The sequence below is a fragment of the Cupressus sempervirens genome, chromosome 5 (genome assembly GCF_028749045.1).
Source record: "Cupressus sempervirens isolate cs-2001-9-10 chromosome 5, ASM2874904v1, whole genome shotgun sequence".
Lineage (NCBI taxonomy): Eukaryota > Viridiplantae > Streptophyta > Pinopsida > Cupressales > Cupressaceae > Cupressus > Cupressus sempervirens.
The window spans coordinates 666,121,050-666,139,279 of NC_143122.1; the positions used below are offsets into that span (position 1 = coordinate 666,121,050).

An 18,230-nucleotide genomic window follows, 5' to 3' on the forward strand; every position below is an offset into this window, starting at 1 on the left:
CTTCCTTAGTGAAAAGTTTAGAAGTTTCCTATTTGCTCCCTCTGAAGTTCAGTTTTTAAACTACTTTTGGAAGGACTCCCTCTCAATTGAACATTGTAAGGTCCCCTCCTGTTATCTAGCCAAAGTTTATGGATAACTTCTCAAGGGGTTACGAGTCATTATCAAACCATGAGAATTTTCTATTTATGTCACTTAGTCTAGATTTATCTCAGAATTATTGGTTTAACTAGTTTTAATTCTACAACTCAAACTAAAAAATGAATATAATGTAATATCCCTATTGACATTCAACCTTAAATAGAGAAAAATATTCTACTATGTTTAGCATGCACCTAGAAATGTTTTGATGCTCTTAGAAATGATTCCCTTTCAAATTGGTGGCTTCCTTTGTGCACTTTGATATCAATCCTCCTTTTCCTGCAAGAACATTCTTAGAGGAAAAGATCAAGGGACATAGCTCAATTTAGCAACCATCATATCACTTTCATTTTGAAGAGTAACTAAAATTTCATCTAGAGTAGGAGCTAGTTTCTTGTAATGCCCACACCAAGGAACATAGAACTACACAAGCACATTCTTCTTAGAATCTATACCATTTCTTGAAGAGAATCTAGAACAACTATTTTCACAGGATTATCATTCTTTCTAGTATGGGCTCAAACTTTTGTACTCCTTTTATGTTTTGTTAAAGTACTCCTTCAACTAGGATTCTATTTTTGATGCCTTAATTTGCTCCTTAAGAAACTTTCGATCTTCTATATCATGAATAAGAAAGGATGACACACTCTTAGGTTTGAGACCAAAGTACTTGTTGAATTTTTTTGCAAAGTACCTTGACTAGCCTCAAGATCAGCCAAGAGAAATTTTACACCTTTTCCTTGGTGAGACTTTGCTAGCTCTTGATATGTAGATATATATGTTTCTACATTGTCTCCACTAAAATTGAGAAAGAACATGACCTTGGAATCTAGACTGTTGAAGAATTTCAACACATGAGGATGATTTGCGGAGTCCTTGGTCAAAGTTGCTACAAGAGGCATACTAGCTTCTTCAACAAACTTCTTTTTATTTTATTTTTAATGCCTCAATATTGAAATCTTGAAAATCAGCATGTCGCTCATCAACAGGATTAAATAGTCAAACTGTCAGTTGTTTAATGGGAAAATCCTTCAAAGGAAGGACCATAGAATCAATTTGTGTGACCATTTTCATAGTTTAAATGCAACTCCTATACAACAGTAATGAAATTTCTGAATTCATCACCCTCTAGTTTAGAGTATACTTGTACAATGAACACTTTCTTGTCACCAATAAGACTACTAGCTTCTTCTGTAGACTTGATTTCTATAGATGCTAGATTAGTTTTCTTTTTCAAATATTCAACAATACCATCTGCTTCACGAGGATGATTGTAGTCCTAAATTTTTACTCTACCTTTTCGAATGATTTTCAAACTTGGAATTTCCTCTCACTCCATAATCACCAGCCAAGGCTTTATATGATTTTTTGTTAGCATCAACCTTAGCCAAGATGATGAGTGGGTCATTTTTTTTATAGACTGATTGCAGATTTCTCATACTTAGCTGCAAGACGCTTGCACTGCCCACACTAGGGGGCATAAAATTTGACAACAATAAAAGGATGCTTTGACACATCATCATAGAAATTGATGGCATCCAAGGTCAAGACAAAGGGCTTTCCTCCTTTTTATGCTTTTGTATCTGCAGTGCATGATATTAGCATCATCGCAAGAAAGAGGATGAACATCCACCAGATCGCCATTTCACACTTTATTCAATGCTCATACTTATCCTCTTCATTTTGTTGTGTATACCATTGAAGATAGAAGAATGATGCTAGATATAATAAGGTTGATTGTTTAATTTGTAGAGCCTAGGTTCGACTACTAGAGCTCTGATACAATGTAAAAATACAAAGTTTCTACAAATTCTGCTTCTAAATCAAACTGATGTATAACCTATATAGTGTTGGAGATGGTCTTTATCAATTGCAAATGAGTATTAGTCCTTCTTGCTGATATAATAATTCTACAATAAAATATATTCTGCTACTAATTTGAATGAGGCAGAGAAAGGTAATGAACATACTTCTTTGTACTTGTGTGTTCATTATCCACATTTTTATCTCATATATATAAGGTACAGCCAAAGGGCATGTCCCTTGAAGAAACATGACCCTATCTAGGTCAGCCCTATAATATAATTCCCATAATTGAAGCTCAATGAAGAATATGATTTGTAAAGACATTAACTAACTTTAGTTAAGGTTATCCTTAATAAACACTATTCCTAAAGAAATGCTGATAATGCTTATAAAGGAAGATATGTATATTTAATTGTAGATCAGACCTATGTGATTTGCACAATCAAATCAACATGATAATCAAAGTTATAGTTTTAACAAGTTTTTGTAAAAATCAAAGCTATTTCTACGTGAAAATGGAAAAATTGAATCCTACCAAATTTAGAGCCAAGTAAGCTCACCAATTTTCTTGAGAAGAGCACCACATTTACAAAATCTTTCTAAAAATTTAGGAGCAAAATTCAATTACTAACCCTTAAATTGTATATTCTTTCTCTATGGAGTGAATATGAGTGATACACCAGGCCTCACCATTCTAACCTTGGAAAAAGTTGTGATAAGCCACTATTCTACACAATACTACCACCACTTATTAAATGATTTCAGTAATACAAGCACCTGTCAAATGATTCCTAACATGTGTACTATTCAATATATGTCTAGAAATTTTACTAAATAAATTTTCCAAATTTTTTCAATAGGAAAATAAAAGGACCACTAGGAAAATCAACACCAACCAATCATAAATTAAGAATTAAATAATAAAATCTCATTTTAATAGTTTCTTTTATAGAACATAGGATAAAAGAACTACTGAGAGTTTCTGAAAAATGAATTAATAGATAACAATGAGATGAAAACTTTAGTCTACGCCTATTTATAGGCAGGACTAACAAGCAATTGTAATGGTAAAATTTCTATATCTATATTATTATTTCATTAAATATCTTTATTTATTTCAAAAAGAATATCTTTATTTCAAGAAGAATATCTTTATTTCAAGAAGAATATCTTGAAACATAGAGATTCACAAATGACAAATTCTATATAGATTTAATTATTTTACCCTATGTTCCAATTATACAACATTCCTATAAATTTATCTTCTACCTCATTCTTATAATTCACATTTGTACACCTCTTCTCCTTTCTTATGGTCAATGTGCTAATTATGTCTAGTAAGCCTATTATTTACTAGTGATCACACCTTTAGGTGCAATGGGTATGCTGAAATGTACCAGTAGGATGTAGATATCTGCAGACGTTCTTAGGAAGTACAAAACAATAGTTGTGTCATGTACACAAAGGAAACAGAGGACATGACAGAGTACAAAGAGCAGACGATGTCTTGAGAAGGAAACTGAGGACATGGCAGAGTAGAAAGAGAAATGATGCCTTGAGCCCGAAAGAGTTTCAGTTATTCCCAAATAGGAATTTTTTGGCTTGGTTCTAAGATACTGTCTGCAATTGCGGATTGTTTGGAGAGGAAGACTTTTTGACTTGTTCTCTTGTGTGGACCACTGAAATGAGGGATATTTCCTCCTGCAGGAGATGTTTGGAGATTTAGAAACTCGTTCATTACAAAAATACACCCTACATCATTTTCTTGTGCTTTTCATCCATGTTCATTTGCTTTTGCATCTGGAGTTTGACCAAACATTTACATATTCTATTAAATTGGAGAAATAACTCTGCCAGAACAATAATAAACCTCCATGCAATAAAATAGTACTAAAAGTAAAGAAAACATGTTAAAGCTCTAGTCATGTATAGGATAAATTCCAATTCAAAATTAGCTTTCTTGACAACTATGCTGGTAACCAAAATAGGATACAACAGGGTAATTCTACCCTGAAGCATTGCAGTTGACACCTCCAAGGAATCCTGCTACTGCTCAGCTATGAGAGATGATCATCACCAATGAAAATGACAACTATATAATAATAAATATGACTCTCCAACGATTCACTTATTTTTTAGTGAAAAAACCTGAATATTTGGCACCAAACGCAAAATATGATCAGTTATTCTACACCCATTTGAACTTCTGCTCTATTCATCCAAATCAACTCTACACCCATTTAAACTTATACTTCTCTATTCATCCAAATCTCATAGAATGGAATCCTGAGAGATATCTAAATCCTACACCGGACATAAACATAAAACAAACTTGTGCAGTTTATCACAATGTGTAATTCACAATACCATTTACAAGCACAAACAGTCATTATAACAAGATTAGATCCAAGTCGCAATTGGATACATCAAATTTTTAACTGTAAGGCCCTAAATTTAAGTCGCAATTGGATACATCAAATTTGTTCTCTATTATTGAATTTAAATTCAATTTGTTTTAAACTTCTGCTGCTCTATTCATCCAAATGACATAGAATGGAATCCTGAGAGATATCTAATTCCTGCACCAGACATAAACATAAAAACAAACTCGTGAATTTTATCACAATGTGTAATTCACACTACCATTTACAAGCACAAACAGTCATTATAACAATATTAGATCCAAGTTAAGCTATGCTCTTCAGTCTGATTCAGCTCTTGAAGGAATATACTTTATTTTGAATTAATTTTAGCCATAAGCCCCCAAATTTAAGTCATAATTGGATACATCAAATTTGTGCTCAGTTATTGAGTTTCAATTCAATTTGTGCAATTGGATACATCAAAGTTGTACTTTGTTACTAAGCTTAAATCATTTGGGCAAATATTTCGAGGATCTGGAGAGGAATAAGGATGGTTAAATATGTGCGATACATTTATATGTCTTAACTTGGAAATTACCAAAAACCCAATATATTAGTTTTGAAAAAATTCAAAACTAAATTGCTTAAAAAGTCCAACTGAAATAGGCAAACTAAAAGAGGTAGCATTATAATATCTTGGCATGGTATCTAGGATAGAAGATATGAGTATTCGCAAGCTCATTTTTAAAATTATCTAAAGCAATGTTGTTTGTAGAACCAATTGTTTATGTTTTGAATTTTTTTTTTTTCCCATGTTTCAGATCTCATTTAGGAATATCCCCCCGAGGGAGCTCAAATTGTTGAGTTGTAATCATGTTGAAAGTGGTCCATCATAAACTATAGGAAGGATGTTACTCATTGCATTGAGCAGGCCAAATGGAAATGTACTTTAAAAGATCTAACGTGAACTATTGTAATGATACAGGTGAATAGATTCAAGATACAACAGTGACTGGTCAAATAAGAAAAGGATACATAAAACATTATTGCTTATAGAAATGGCAGATTGTTCATGATCCAAGAACTACAATATCAAAACCAATGAAGATTACAGTGATAACATATGAAATAGAGCTGCAAATAGTAAAGTTTCATTCTTTTTTGAAGACAGGTAATTATGGATTTAAGGAGACTGGTTAAGCATGATAATAGACAGTTTATAGCTTTGAATTACAAATTTAAGAGTGCCTACATTTTTTTCATTTTCTTAGCTTCTGATTATAGTGTTACATGTTGATACATGTTGAGATGTCACTTGAATAGTGTTGTTGAAGGCCCAACCGACACTCTTTCAAATGACTTTTTGCAAAGAGCAATAATTGTTGAATAACTTGCTACAAGCTTTCTCTAACTACTTGGCCTCACTGATAATATTATTCTTGCCTGGATAAATAACCACACAAGGCAATGATCTCTTTTTCGCCTGTGGATTACATATATTACAAATTTGCTGTAGATTCCATGTACACTTCATTCATAATGCCAGTTTATGTACATTCATTGTTCTATTGAGAGGATTTGGCCTGATTGTAGCGATTGGGCAACCATGTATACATTAAATGACTACCCATATTCATTTCAAAATAAGAGTGCATTACAACAATTTCCAAAATTATAGATCTTTGTGGTCACCCGAATATTAATTTTAACTTTTCTACACATTAAGAAGTTTATAGATAGTTTATATTATTTATGTTTTGTTTAATTGCAGCTAGAAGCTGCCGTGCTTAACATGTATCTAAGAAGTTTATAGATAGTTTATATTATCTATGTTTTATTTAATTACAGCTGGAAGTTGTCGTGCTGGACATGTAACAAAATTGTGGAAAGACAACAAGAACAAAAAAATTGTTTGTGAATAAAATTCTTCATATAATGCTAGGAAAAATGCAGTAGCATTTATAAAAGCAAGCAAATCAGTCCCACAAGGATTAACTAACTTCACATTTTCTGCATTTTGAATACCTCAATATTACAAAAAAAAAGCATTCAAGGTAGTAATCTTCCTTGTCAAGGATGTAAAGATAAAGCCCCTTGTAGCACATTCTTGGAACAGTCATTCATATCTAATAGTTTACCTACAGGCATGCAAATATATAAGTTAATGAGTACAACACTAGGCATTTGTGAATAGAAACTGCCTTAACTTCCTACTAAAGCTTCTTCTGGACCATGCAAGAAACCTCTTCAATGTGGACAAATGGCTCCCATGTGTTCCCTTGTGTCAAAGGGACAAGTCTGTTTTCCATGTGAGCGATCTTGGTGGGATACAGGAATATATAAAGCAGTAAGATTTGTGTTATCTATGTTATTGTTGTACATCTGCTATCTTTGCACCACTCTCTTTTCTTGGGAGGCCACAACTATTTGTGACAATGATTTGGAGTTTTCACGTTTCTGGATTGACAAGACCAACATGCTATATCTTATACACAATATTTCTATCTGTAATCGGAAGCAATAGGAAAGTGAAGTGGGTGAGAACAGGCCTGCTACTACTGTCGTGTTTAACGAGTACAAATGCAGGTGACCTACAATCTATATACCTAATGAGAACAAGCCAACCCAACTACAAGATGCCATTAACATCACCATTAGCAATAACTGGTATTTTTTTATCAATAAAACTCATGTTAATGACAGTCACTAAGAGTAAAGTATTGCAACAAACAGCTTGATTCAGCACAGAGGCTACATTTGGCAGGCCAAACGATGGATAAGAACATAATAGTATGAAGAAAACGAGAAAAGGTTATTTGTTTCTACAACATCTCTATTAGCAGGTTCAACAGGGGTTTCATTTCATGCTTCTTGTTTTTTGGTGGGGCAAAAGCGTGCCTGCTACTATGGCTCTCTACATGATGTGGGAAGATTTAATAGTTTGGAGAGCTTGCTCCATTTTTGAATAATACCTAATGCGGTATTATGTAGGAGATTAGTTGTTGTTTTTAGAGGGTAGTGGCTGGTGAATGCTTCACTGAGTTCACCAAAAATGTAAATATATTCTTTTAAATTTAAAATGCTTCTTATAACAACTTTAATATGTTTATATAGCTTAACCGATGCCTAGATATTCAACAGATTATAGTAAAAAATAAAGTGAAATAATAAACTCAGAAATTATAAAGGCCCAACAAAAAGTTGTGATACATAGTAAAAGATCTAGTATATGAAAATATCATTATGCACACATTTCTACGTGTTAACTCAAAAAATATATCACTTGGCTCTCAATGAAAAAATTTGTCCAAAGAGACACTTAAAAAATCAACGATAGAAGACGAAGACATGAGTAGCATGTACATGCTGGTAGAATGTATTGTAATGTAAAACAATCATTAAATATTATAATAATAATAGATATAGGAAATAAAAGCTGAATTATGCACTACATAATATTTTAGTATTATAATATGTTTTTTAAAATAGTATAATATAAAGTTAACTATATGTTAATTTTGTGAAATGGACATTTTTGTCAATGGGTCCTTGGTCTATTGGTGAAGTTGAATGGTTCACAAAGAGCCCACTAGGGATCAAGTCTTGCTGAGTGCAAGGTCCGAAGACATCATAAGGGATGAGGTTGGGATTGTGCCTCGAGTGAATTTGTGGATGACCTCCATAAAAAAAAATAGACATTTTCTTTTTTATCAGTATTAAAGAAAATGTAATATATAACTTGCTAATTATTATTTTTCCTCAACAATTAATCAAAAAATAAATTTTAAATAGGAATGTTAAATTTTAAATTAAGGGTGCTTCTATTTTTTATAAAAAATGAGAGTTCATATGATAAGTTTTATATGAGAAAATTTATTTTGTATTTTGTTATGTGGTTGAAAGATCCTTCTTTACATTTGTCTTTGGTCATATAAAAAATAAGACAGTCATAGGTAACAATTTTGTATAATTATATTTTTACTAAAATAAGTTTTTAAGTATGATGACAATATTAAAAGATATTTAATTTTACTATTATAATTTTTTAAAATATGAATAAAGAATAAAATATTTAAAAAGAGACCATAAAATATACATTTAAATAAATTATGTTGTGCTTTAATAAAGATAAACATATATTAAAACAATAAATTACTTAATGATCATCTAAGATATATTATTCATATATTAGTTTATTAATGGTAATTTGTGAATGTAATAATTGTGTACATATCTATACTTATCAATACATGGCAAAAATCTTGCCATTGTAAATGCAATATGGTTGGAGCTTCGAGAAAAGCAGTCCTATAAGAACAAATGAATTGAACCTTTAAAATGAAGATAAATAATTTTTAATAAATTTCATTGATAAAAAATATGAAAACTTTAGAAAAATTGAAATGAGGTAAAAAATACTTGCATACAATTGGTTGATATGTCTAAAACTAATTCACTAATCCTTGATAGTGAATACAATAGTACTAGCCTACAACAAGTACAATAATAATAATAAACATGTTGAAGTTGATGAATGATCAACCCCACAACTCCCAAGAATCACCTACATGTAAGCACCTGTTACAAAAGAGAGAGGCGAAAAGCTATGGAGGTAGGAATTGCCAAATCCATAAACGATACATTCTTGATGAGCCAGAAGATTGCTATAATCAAAATTGAATTATCTCGATGATGTTTACAATGAGAGATTGTCCTTATAAAGGAGATCAAAACTCTAAAAAGGTCTAATCTAGGTTGCATCATAATAATTAATAAAAGAAATTAGTTATTAGATGCCTAAAGTTTAGCTTAAGTAACTAGAGTTAATTAGGAAATATCTAATTACTCTAACACCCCCCCTTAAGATAAACTTAGGGAGTAGCTAAAAACCTAGAAACTACTGCTGAAAGTAGAAATGGGTCCCAACAAACAAAGCCTGATGAGGTACTCAAGCACAACCAAATCTCTAAAAAGAGGAGAAATAGAGAAAACCATGTGGAAAAAACCCTACTCCAAAAAGAGATGGAAATAATGCTGAAAGAAACTAGTGAAGGACTAAAGAAGCCTCCAAGCTAGGGAATGTCTCAGAAGATAGTAACAAAGATGATCATGTAGAACACCACTGAAGCATGTAGAAGCTACAAAAATCTATCAAAAGTAACTACTGATCTAAAGAACCTCCACTAAAATAGAACTTGACCAGGTAGAGAAGACTGTAATCTACATTGAATTAAGAGGTAAACAAAGACAAATAACTAAACTTGAAAATGCAGATGGCATAAAACACCAAAGCCTGAAGAGTTGATTAATCGAACCAAGGAAGCATTAGAATCAATAGTAGAATTCCCCCCTAATGTAGTAGGGTGAGGTGACAAGCAATTGAGAAAGTGGGCCAAAAAGAACTTCAAGTCAATGAACCACAATCAAAATGCACAAAAAAGTACATATGTGTGTACTGAGGTGATCAATCTTAGACACATCATGAGGCTAATGTCACATAAGGGACACTCACTTGGACAAAGAAAGATAGCAAACAAAGGCAAAACATCAACCCCCCATGGCACTTTATCAGAGTAGTGCATATACAATAAGGCACAAGATATAATGAATCCCAAGAATATAGTAATATGCATGAGTGTCCTCAGATGACACTACTCAAATCAGAATGAAAAACAAAGAAAACAACTGAAACAAAAAATACAGATGTAGTATGACACTTTATCTCAGTGTGATTGCAAGAATGCATACAAATGGTATAAAAAATGATTAGAAAAGGCATAAGACACACAAAAAATAGTACAAGTAATGACAAATCATCTGAAGCAACAAAATCGATCCTCAAACCTGAAACAACCAAGATATCGTCCAGAATGTAAAAAGATAGAAGACTGAATAGAATGTGTCTAAAGTAGAATCTAGAACAACAACTAGCATCACTAGAAAGAGCACAGAAACTACTTTCCAACAATATAAAGAAGTCCCAAATCAGAGATCGGATGCTCAAGATATGCTTTCTAGAGTGCAAAAAAAAACTCTAGACTTTGACAAAAAAAAAGCTATCAAAACAATATCAAAACTAAAAACTAACTATACCACTATGATGGGCTTGGAACTAGCTTTCCGGCGATATCTCGTTTGTAAAAAATAGAGTTTGTATGCTCAAGATATGAGCAAAAAACCAAAGATAGGTCCAAATAGAGGTCGAGGAGGTGATAGGAAGTAGTGATGCAGTGCTGACATGGTGCTGACATCAGCATAGGATGAGCTCAAAGTTGACAGTCAAATAGCCATCAAGGCAAAAAAATGTCATAAAAAATGACCCTTTTTGGAGAAAAAATCCAATTGCCAGAAACAAGAGCCAAAAAACAAAGGGTTGATGCCGGATTAAAAACCAGTGGCCAAGAAGCACAGGTGAAAATTGGAATATACCTCCCATAAATACATAGTATGGTACACGGTCATGGCTACCTAAGCTTAAAGAGAATGAGTCCAATCATGTGTTGTTGGCAAAGGCTTCAAACATGCCTCATGAATGGAAAAATCAATTCAAACACTTCATCTTGGTGAAAAAAATCATAGCACAATAAAAGACTATGCCTTCAACCATTCTATCCAAGAAGGCTGCCAAAATAAAGGCGATACAAGAATAAGTATAGCGACTCAATCCTTGTACTTGATTGAGAATAATGTGAGGATATAAGCCCTTTCCATCACACCCATGCAAATAACTTCCCCAAGCCCAAGGTAATCAAGGACTGCAACTTGTAGCTCCTAATTCATGCCCTAGTGCATCTTAACTACTGATAGGGCAGGTCAAGGAAAGAGTTGCTCCCACTCATGGACAAGGTTTGGCCACCGTGGAGGAACTAAGGCTCATGCATAGGAGGTAGGGCTACCAGAGGACGATAGTGTGGAGAGGCCACTCAGGGGCAATAGAGCAGGGCCAAGAAAAGGTAACCTGCTCCACAACATTCAACATCCAAAACGTGCTAAACAACCGGCTCCAAACTCCCACCAAAAGCACATAGGTCCAAAGCACACAGTCAACTTGTCTTCAAAAATCTCGTGCCTTTCGAAACCTCAAACAGGCCCGCCAAAAAATGTAGCTCGAAACTCAAAGGTGGGCAGAGCTAGCTGGGATGGTTAGCGACGATCTTGGGGCATGTCGATGGAGCCCAAAAAACCAACCATAAACCATGCTGAAACACATATGGTGATGCCCAAGATGAAGGTGTGGAGGTGCAGCTATCCAAACAAGAAATAAAACTGCCACCAATCACTTGCTTCTTCATTTTCCATGGATGCTTGAAACTGCCAACGAATGCCTGCAAATATGGGAGTAGATCCAAAGTCACAGAGAATGCCAAAAAAGTGGCTTGAATGACAAAGATCTTGCTTAAAATGCAAGAAGACTGCTGATGGAGCTCAAGAAAATCACGCCCCCTTTCACACCTCTGACTCCTAATCAGCATGGCAGCCAACTCAAACTCCTCTAAATAGCGCCAAAATTGAGACGTCTATGAGTGGCTTAAACCACATGCAACTTGAGATCAGTGACATCAACAAATCCCATTCACATGTAAATTCGCTCCACCATGAAATCAAACACATCAAATAAAAATCTCCATCAAATGAGCTCAATCTTGGATAGCTTGGACTTTGCCAAGAAAGCCGTCAAGAAAGGAGCCAACACATATACACCAAAGGAGCATCAGAGGAGTTGTGTGGCGCTATTGCAGTTGAAGGTGGATGCTCCTCTACCACGTGCGTCTGTAGCCATCAAAATTTCCCAAAAATAAAAATAAAAATGGTGTGATAAACCATAGGAACCGCTAAAGATCATAGCTTCAAACTCCCATGAATTCTCCAAATATAGATGGGGCCAAAAATAGAGACACCAATGCTATTGAGATCGCACTCTAGAGGTCCAGCCAATGACCAAAAAACAAATAGAAAGCTTGCTGCATGCGCTCCAAAATGTGGGGCTTGAGAGGATGGGCCCAAGTTTGGGCAGTGGGCTGTGAGGAGAAGGAGGTCCAACATGACCTATCGATGTCAACAATCATGGGGCCAGTCAAAAGAAATGGCATAGAGATTGCCTACAAACCATTCATGCCTCTTGTAAAAAATTGCAAAGATTTTTTTTTTTTTTTTTTGATAAATAAAATCAAAAAATTGCCTTTGTCTCAAGAAGCATTGCCAGGTCAAAATGACCTTGAAGCAAAAAAATTTTTTGCCTCAAATTTCAAGAGTGTCTAAATAGGACATATTTTATATGGAAATGGGGGTTTTCGAGTGCTCTGAGCTCAACGGTGATGTCCATTTTTGCTCAAAGTGCCTCAAAAATTAGTGACCCCCTTAGATCCAATAAAAAATGCTGAAAGCTCAAATTTGAAAACCAATGTTAGACCTGATGCCAAATCTCTCATGAACAGACCACAGACATGAAGATCTGGAGCTCTGATACCATGTTGAAGTTGATGAACGATCAACCCCACAGCTCCCAAGAATCACCTACATGCAAGCACCTATTACAAAAGAGAGAGGCAAAAAGCTATGGAGGTAGGAATTGCCAGATCCATAGATGAGAAATTCTTGATGAGCAAAAAAGAAGATTGCTATAATCAAAACTGAATTATCTCGATGATTGTTTACAATGAGAGATCATCCTTATAAAGGAGATCAAAAACCTAAAAAGGTCTAACCTAGGTTGCATCATAATAATTAATAAAAGAAATTAATTATTAGATCCCTAAAGTTTAGCTTAAGTAACTAGAGTTAATTAGGAAATATCTAATTAATCTAACAAAACATCCCTACTTTTATTTGTACATGCCTCAAATTTATGTTTTTGATGTATAGGTCCTCATAATCTATTATAATAAAAAACCATCCTTATTTTATTAACTAAAAATTTAATTTTTGTTATACTTTAATACCTCATTACTTTTGTCATACCAACCAATTAAATTACACACACCTATATATAATTGGTTTTTTTTTTTTGATTGTCACACATACATTAAAAATCTAGAACAAAAAATATATATGAGTTGTGAAAAATATGTCTTTTAATTAAAAATACTTAAAATCACTTACACATCTACATGATAAAACCTTTACAACATCGACTTTGGCAACAAATTTTGTCTCCATACCTTATAACTAGATTTGACATGCACAATACTATCCTTATGAGGGCCATTCACATTTATTGGGTCTTTCACCTTTCCCTCCTTACCCACGTTTAGAGGAGAGGAAGAAATGTATAGATACCAAGACCGCCACTAAATCCTCTATTTCCCTTATTAACTTGAGGATATTGATGCTAGAGGTGTCTATACTCATAGCATGCCTAACATCATGATGAGGGTACGCTCTGATACCACTTGATGAAGGTACGCTCTGATACCACTGACAAAGGTACGCACTGATACCACTAACGAAGGGCCACGTCACCCTTACCAACTCATGACCAAGAATGCAACAATATGAAGATAGAGAGAGATAAAATGCTTCCCAAATTTTTTTATTAAACTAAAAAATCCTTAGCAATTACAATAACATTTCTACAAGATCTCTCAAGATCCAATCCAAGCCCAAGCTAGTCCAGATCCACACTTTGGTAGAAACCTCCAAGATCTCAACTTGTGCTCGCAAGCCACCAAGCAACCTCCTTGTTTTTAAACTGCAGTCACTAGCTCTTCTCCAACCTTATCCAAGATCCAAGTGTAAACTACCTCACATTTGGTGCTCTGCCTACACACTCACAAGTCCATCACAAACCTGCTATAAACTGCCTCACATTCGACGCTCTGTCCACATACTCGAGAAAACTCACTCTTCACTTCCTCCTTCTCATTCACACCTTGAAGCCTTCACACTTTCTAGCTTCTACTTCTCAAACTTCTCCTTGAGCTTCTACTCCTCAAGCTTCCACTTCTCAAGCTTCCACTTCTCAAGCTTCTAAGATGCCACCTACACACCTCGATTAATGTAATGACAACTATTTTTCTTATTTTTCTATTTATGCCACCTATGCACCTCGAAAATAAAAATCCTCTTTTCCTTTCTTTTCTCCTTTTTATTTTTTTATTATTTCTCCTCTAATTTTTGTCACTTTCTCTCTCCTCCAGATTTTTTTTTGTTTTGTTTTTTGTTTTGTTTTTATAATTCAACATGTCTCCCCTTTATTTTGGATGCAAGATGCTCCTGCATCACATCATAAAATGAGAGATTCATAATCCACCTCTTGCACCCATATAGAAGAGCCTAAACATATTTATAAAGAATCTGGTGACAAATTATTCAAATCAACTTTAACACAAATTTGAGAAAAGGAATCAAAGGGTTTATTAGGCCAACACAACCAAGTTCCAAGAAATGATGCATGTTGGCACAAAATATCTTCCCTTTAAAAATCTAAAGTAGGATGAGGCAAGTGAACCCAAATATGAACCGTTAAATATAATTCTAATGTAGAATTAAAGCCTACATGCCAAGGTTTAAAATAAGGCCCACATGATTATAAACGTAAGGTCCTCCCTCAAAAACATGGTTACAATAATCTCCATATCATCCTCCTCTTTCCATGTCTTATAAATCTAAGCTTCCAAGGCCAACAAAGAAATGTATACTCTAAGGAATTTATAGATAAGTGCATATTTACTACAAAAAGCCACATCCTCCATTACTTATTTAGGAGGGATGAAAAGGATGGGATGATTCTGACTCCGTCAAGACAACCAATTCACTTTATTTAGTTTACATCTAATAATTTTAAGGCAATACAAAATTGTTTAGTAATAATATACTTTTGCAATGTAGAGGTAAAATTGTTTATCTAAAGGCAAGAGCCTACAACACAATGGTAAATTGTGAGCATCTTATTTGGGAGGTCTTGGGTTCGACTCTACTTGAGGGTAATAAATAATAATAACAATAATAATTAATCACAAGACATAATAATAAATAATCTTGGCTTTAGTCTCTTAGCCATAAAAAAAATCTTTTATCTAAAATAAGAAATAAATCTATTAAAAATATACATTAAAATAAAATGTTAAATTTTTAATGGATAACTAGAATTTCAAAGCAATGATGAGAAGGTTTGTATCCACTTTGAGGAAAATTAATGAGAGAAGCATAACTATGATAGCAATATGCCGAGTCCAACCAAGGGAAGAATACAAAAGGCAAGTATAAACTTTCCAATTGATATCTAGCCCATCAAGCAAAGACCAAAAGGCCTAATGAGAAGATAACCAACACCCACACTCTTTTTATCTTCTATTTTTTATTAGTTTCTTTAGAACATGTTTTCTAGTGTAATTGTCCCCATTTTCAACAAATTTTAACACCCAACGCTTGCACCTTTGAAGGGTGCAAGGGTTACGTCGATAGAGTTATATATGTTAAATTATCTCATTATGAAACTAATGTGGAGAGTTGTAAATACTACTTTTGGTTTCAGGTATGTGAGATTATTTTTCGTATCAACATTTCAGATCACACTTTGTGATCTCCATCATGGGGACGAATAAGAGAGCATAAGGAAAAACTAACCTTTGTGGATAGTTGGTCATAAATTTTTGGTTTCTATACATTCAAAATAATTTGGCACTTACAAATTATATTAAAGAAGTTGCTTAATGAAAAACTAACCATAAACTTGGACAAGTGTGAGTTTATAAAGTTGGTGTTGGTGTATTATGGTTTGGTAGTATCAAAAGGTGATTTGAAGATGGATTCTTCAAAGTGGAGGCAATCTTAAATTTCCCCCTTCCTAAATCTGCTAGTGAATTAAGGAACTTCCATGGTTTGGCTCATCTCTATAGGAAATTTATAAGAAATTTCAATTTAAAATCTATTCACCCATATTGGATACAATAAATGGTGGTGTGAATACCAAATTTCAACGGACTAAAGTAACTAGCAAAGGGTTTGAAACCTTAAAGCATAAGGTGGCTACTTTACCAGTCTTAGTGTTGCCTAGTTTTGAGAAATTATTCACTATTGAGAGTGATGCAAGTAATGTTGCAATGGGAGCAATCATGAATGAGGAAGGGAGACAAGTGACCTTTTTTAGTGAAAAGCTCCATGAAGCCAAAAGGAGGTACTTTTCTTATGATTTAAAATTTTATGCTTTTGTTTAATCCCTAGGAAAATAGAGGCAATATCTATTGCTAAAAGAATTTTTAGTTTATATTGACAATAAAGCCCTCAATATATCCTACCCTAAAAAGCTCCACCCAAACTTGTTGAATCAACAACAAAGCTACACTACATAGATAATTATTTCTATATGAAAAATAAAGAAAGTAGAAAAATCAATAATTAAAATTTATTCATTTAAAATTAAAATTTAAATGGTTAATGACTTCCGAAAGAACAAGCACCACAAAATAAAAATTTCTAACATACTGACTAAATCCTATGTGCACATACAATTTTATACATTTTGCATGAAGCTTGAAATCATTATATTCCACAAGACATTATCATTTGAGGCTTTTTAGTAAACATCATCAAGGCTTCAATGACAAGATTTTCTAATGCATACCCAAAAATATTACATTCTATGGCCACACATCCATGTTAGCACTTCTCTTAAATAGTTTGACTTCTCTTAAACAATTCATGGTTGGAGCATAAGGCCACATTTTGCATACATTTCTATACAATTGTCGTCCCATGGATCTCTATACCCTTTTCCAAAGCCAAAGGTAGTTTTCCAAAACCAGAGGCAGAGAGAATAAGATGAACATTATCAATTATCCTTGTTGAAAAGGTGTAGGCTATTTTCAAAACAACCATTTCACATAAACTTGACAATCATAACACTCCAAGAAACCATGTTTTGCCAACACATTGTGAAAACTCCACAATCATCTCTGTACAGGAGGTGACATCTAATTGTAGCATTTTTTAGATAATTCACATTTCGCAAGCATTCCTTTCTCCCACATTTTGCATATGGTTAATGAGTATAATGACAACAACAATATAAAAATTAAAACTCATTTATAATGAAGTTTGCATGTTGGAAAGGAATAAAAAATTAGCTGTTTATGGTTATCATCATAGAAAGGGTTAAGATTTAAGGTTAGAGTTATGCATATGTTTCTTTTTTGTTTTGATCGGTAATTACCATTGTGTTGTAGGCTCTTGCCTGTAATGTATACGTTTCTTATTCAAATGACAATTTATCAATTAAAAGATTGAAAAAAATGACAATTTCTTTTAAAGTGAAATCTTTTATTACTTTTATTAAAAGAGATATCCTAAACAGATTTTTTTATGATTTTAGTATAGATAAATATTTTCCAAATTATTTATTAGGATATCATTATAATATTTTTACTAATCTCAAATTAATATATCTTAAAAATTGTAATTGAGCATCAGAACAAAAATTTGGGAAAAAGCGATCTATGTTAAAAAAGATTTCTTCATTATTATGGTGGAAAGGAAGGTATGCAATCATAAATATTGGCACTTAAGAGGAAACAAGTGCATTTAAATGTTACTCTGAAACAGAAAATGATGGGATAGAAAAATGATAAGATCTACGTTAGAAATCTATGCAAGATGTGGGATGAAATGAACTCAGAAAGTACAATCAAACCGAAAATGATGGGATATAAGAAAGAATAAATCCTCCACTGTATTACATTATTGCCATTACAAATGCTTTTGAGATGGGCGTTACACTACATTATATATCTATAGTTAATAAGGTTTACGAATGATCCATTCTTCCGGGGCCGTATATATCAATAGTTACAGTTGCCAGAGGTTTTGGTGAAGAGTTTGACCATCGTCTTCGTTTCCCTGTAGTCCTGGATTCGTGAACATTCACCTCTGGATAAGTGTCAATGTTGTCAGTTTGTACTTCCATAGTCCTGGTTTCATGAGCATTTG

At 33.5% G+C, this 18,230-nt stretch overlaps 1 pseudogene; it reads right to left on the bottom strand.

Moving 5' to 3' along the window:
* Positions 1 to 444: 444 nt before the first annotated feature.
* LOC149557676 (protein disulfide-isomerase pseudogene) lies at positions 445 to 17,123 on the bottom strand (annotated as a pseudogene).
* Positions 17,124 to 18,230: the final 1,107 nt, after the last annotated feature.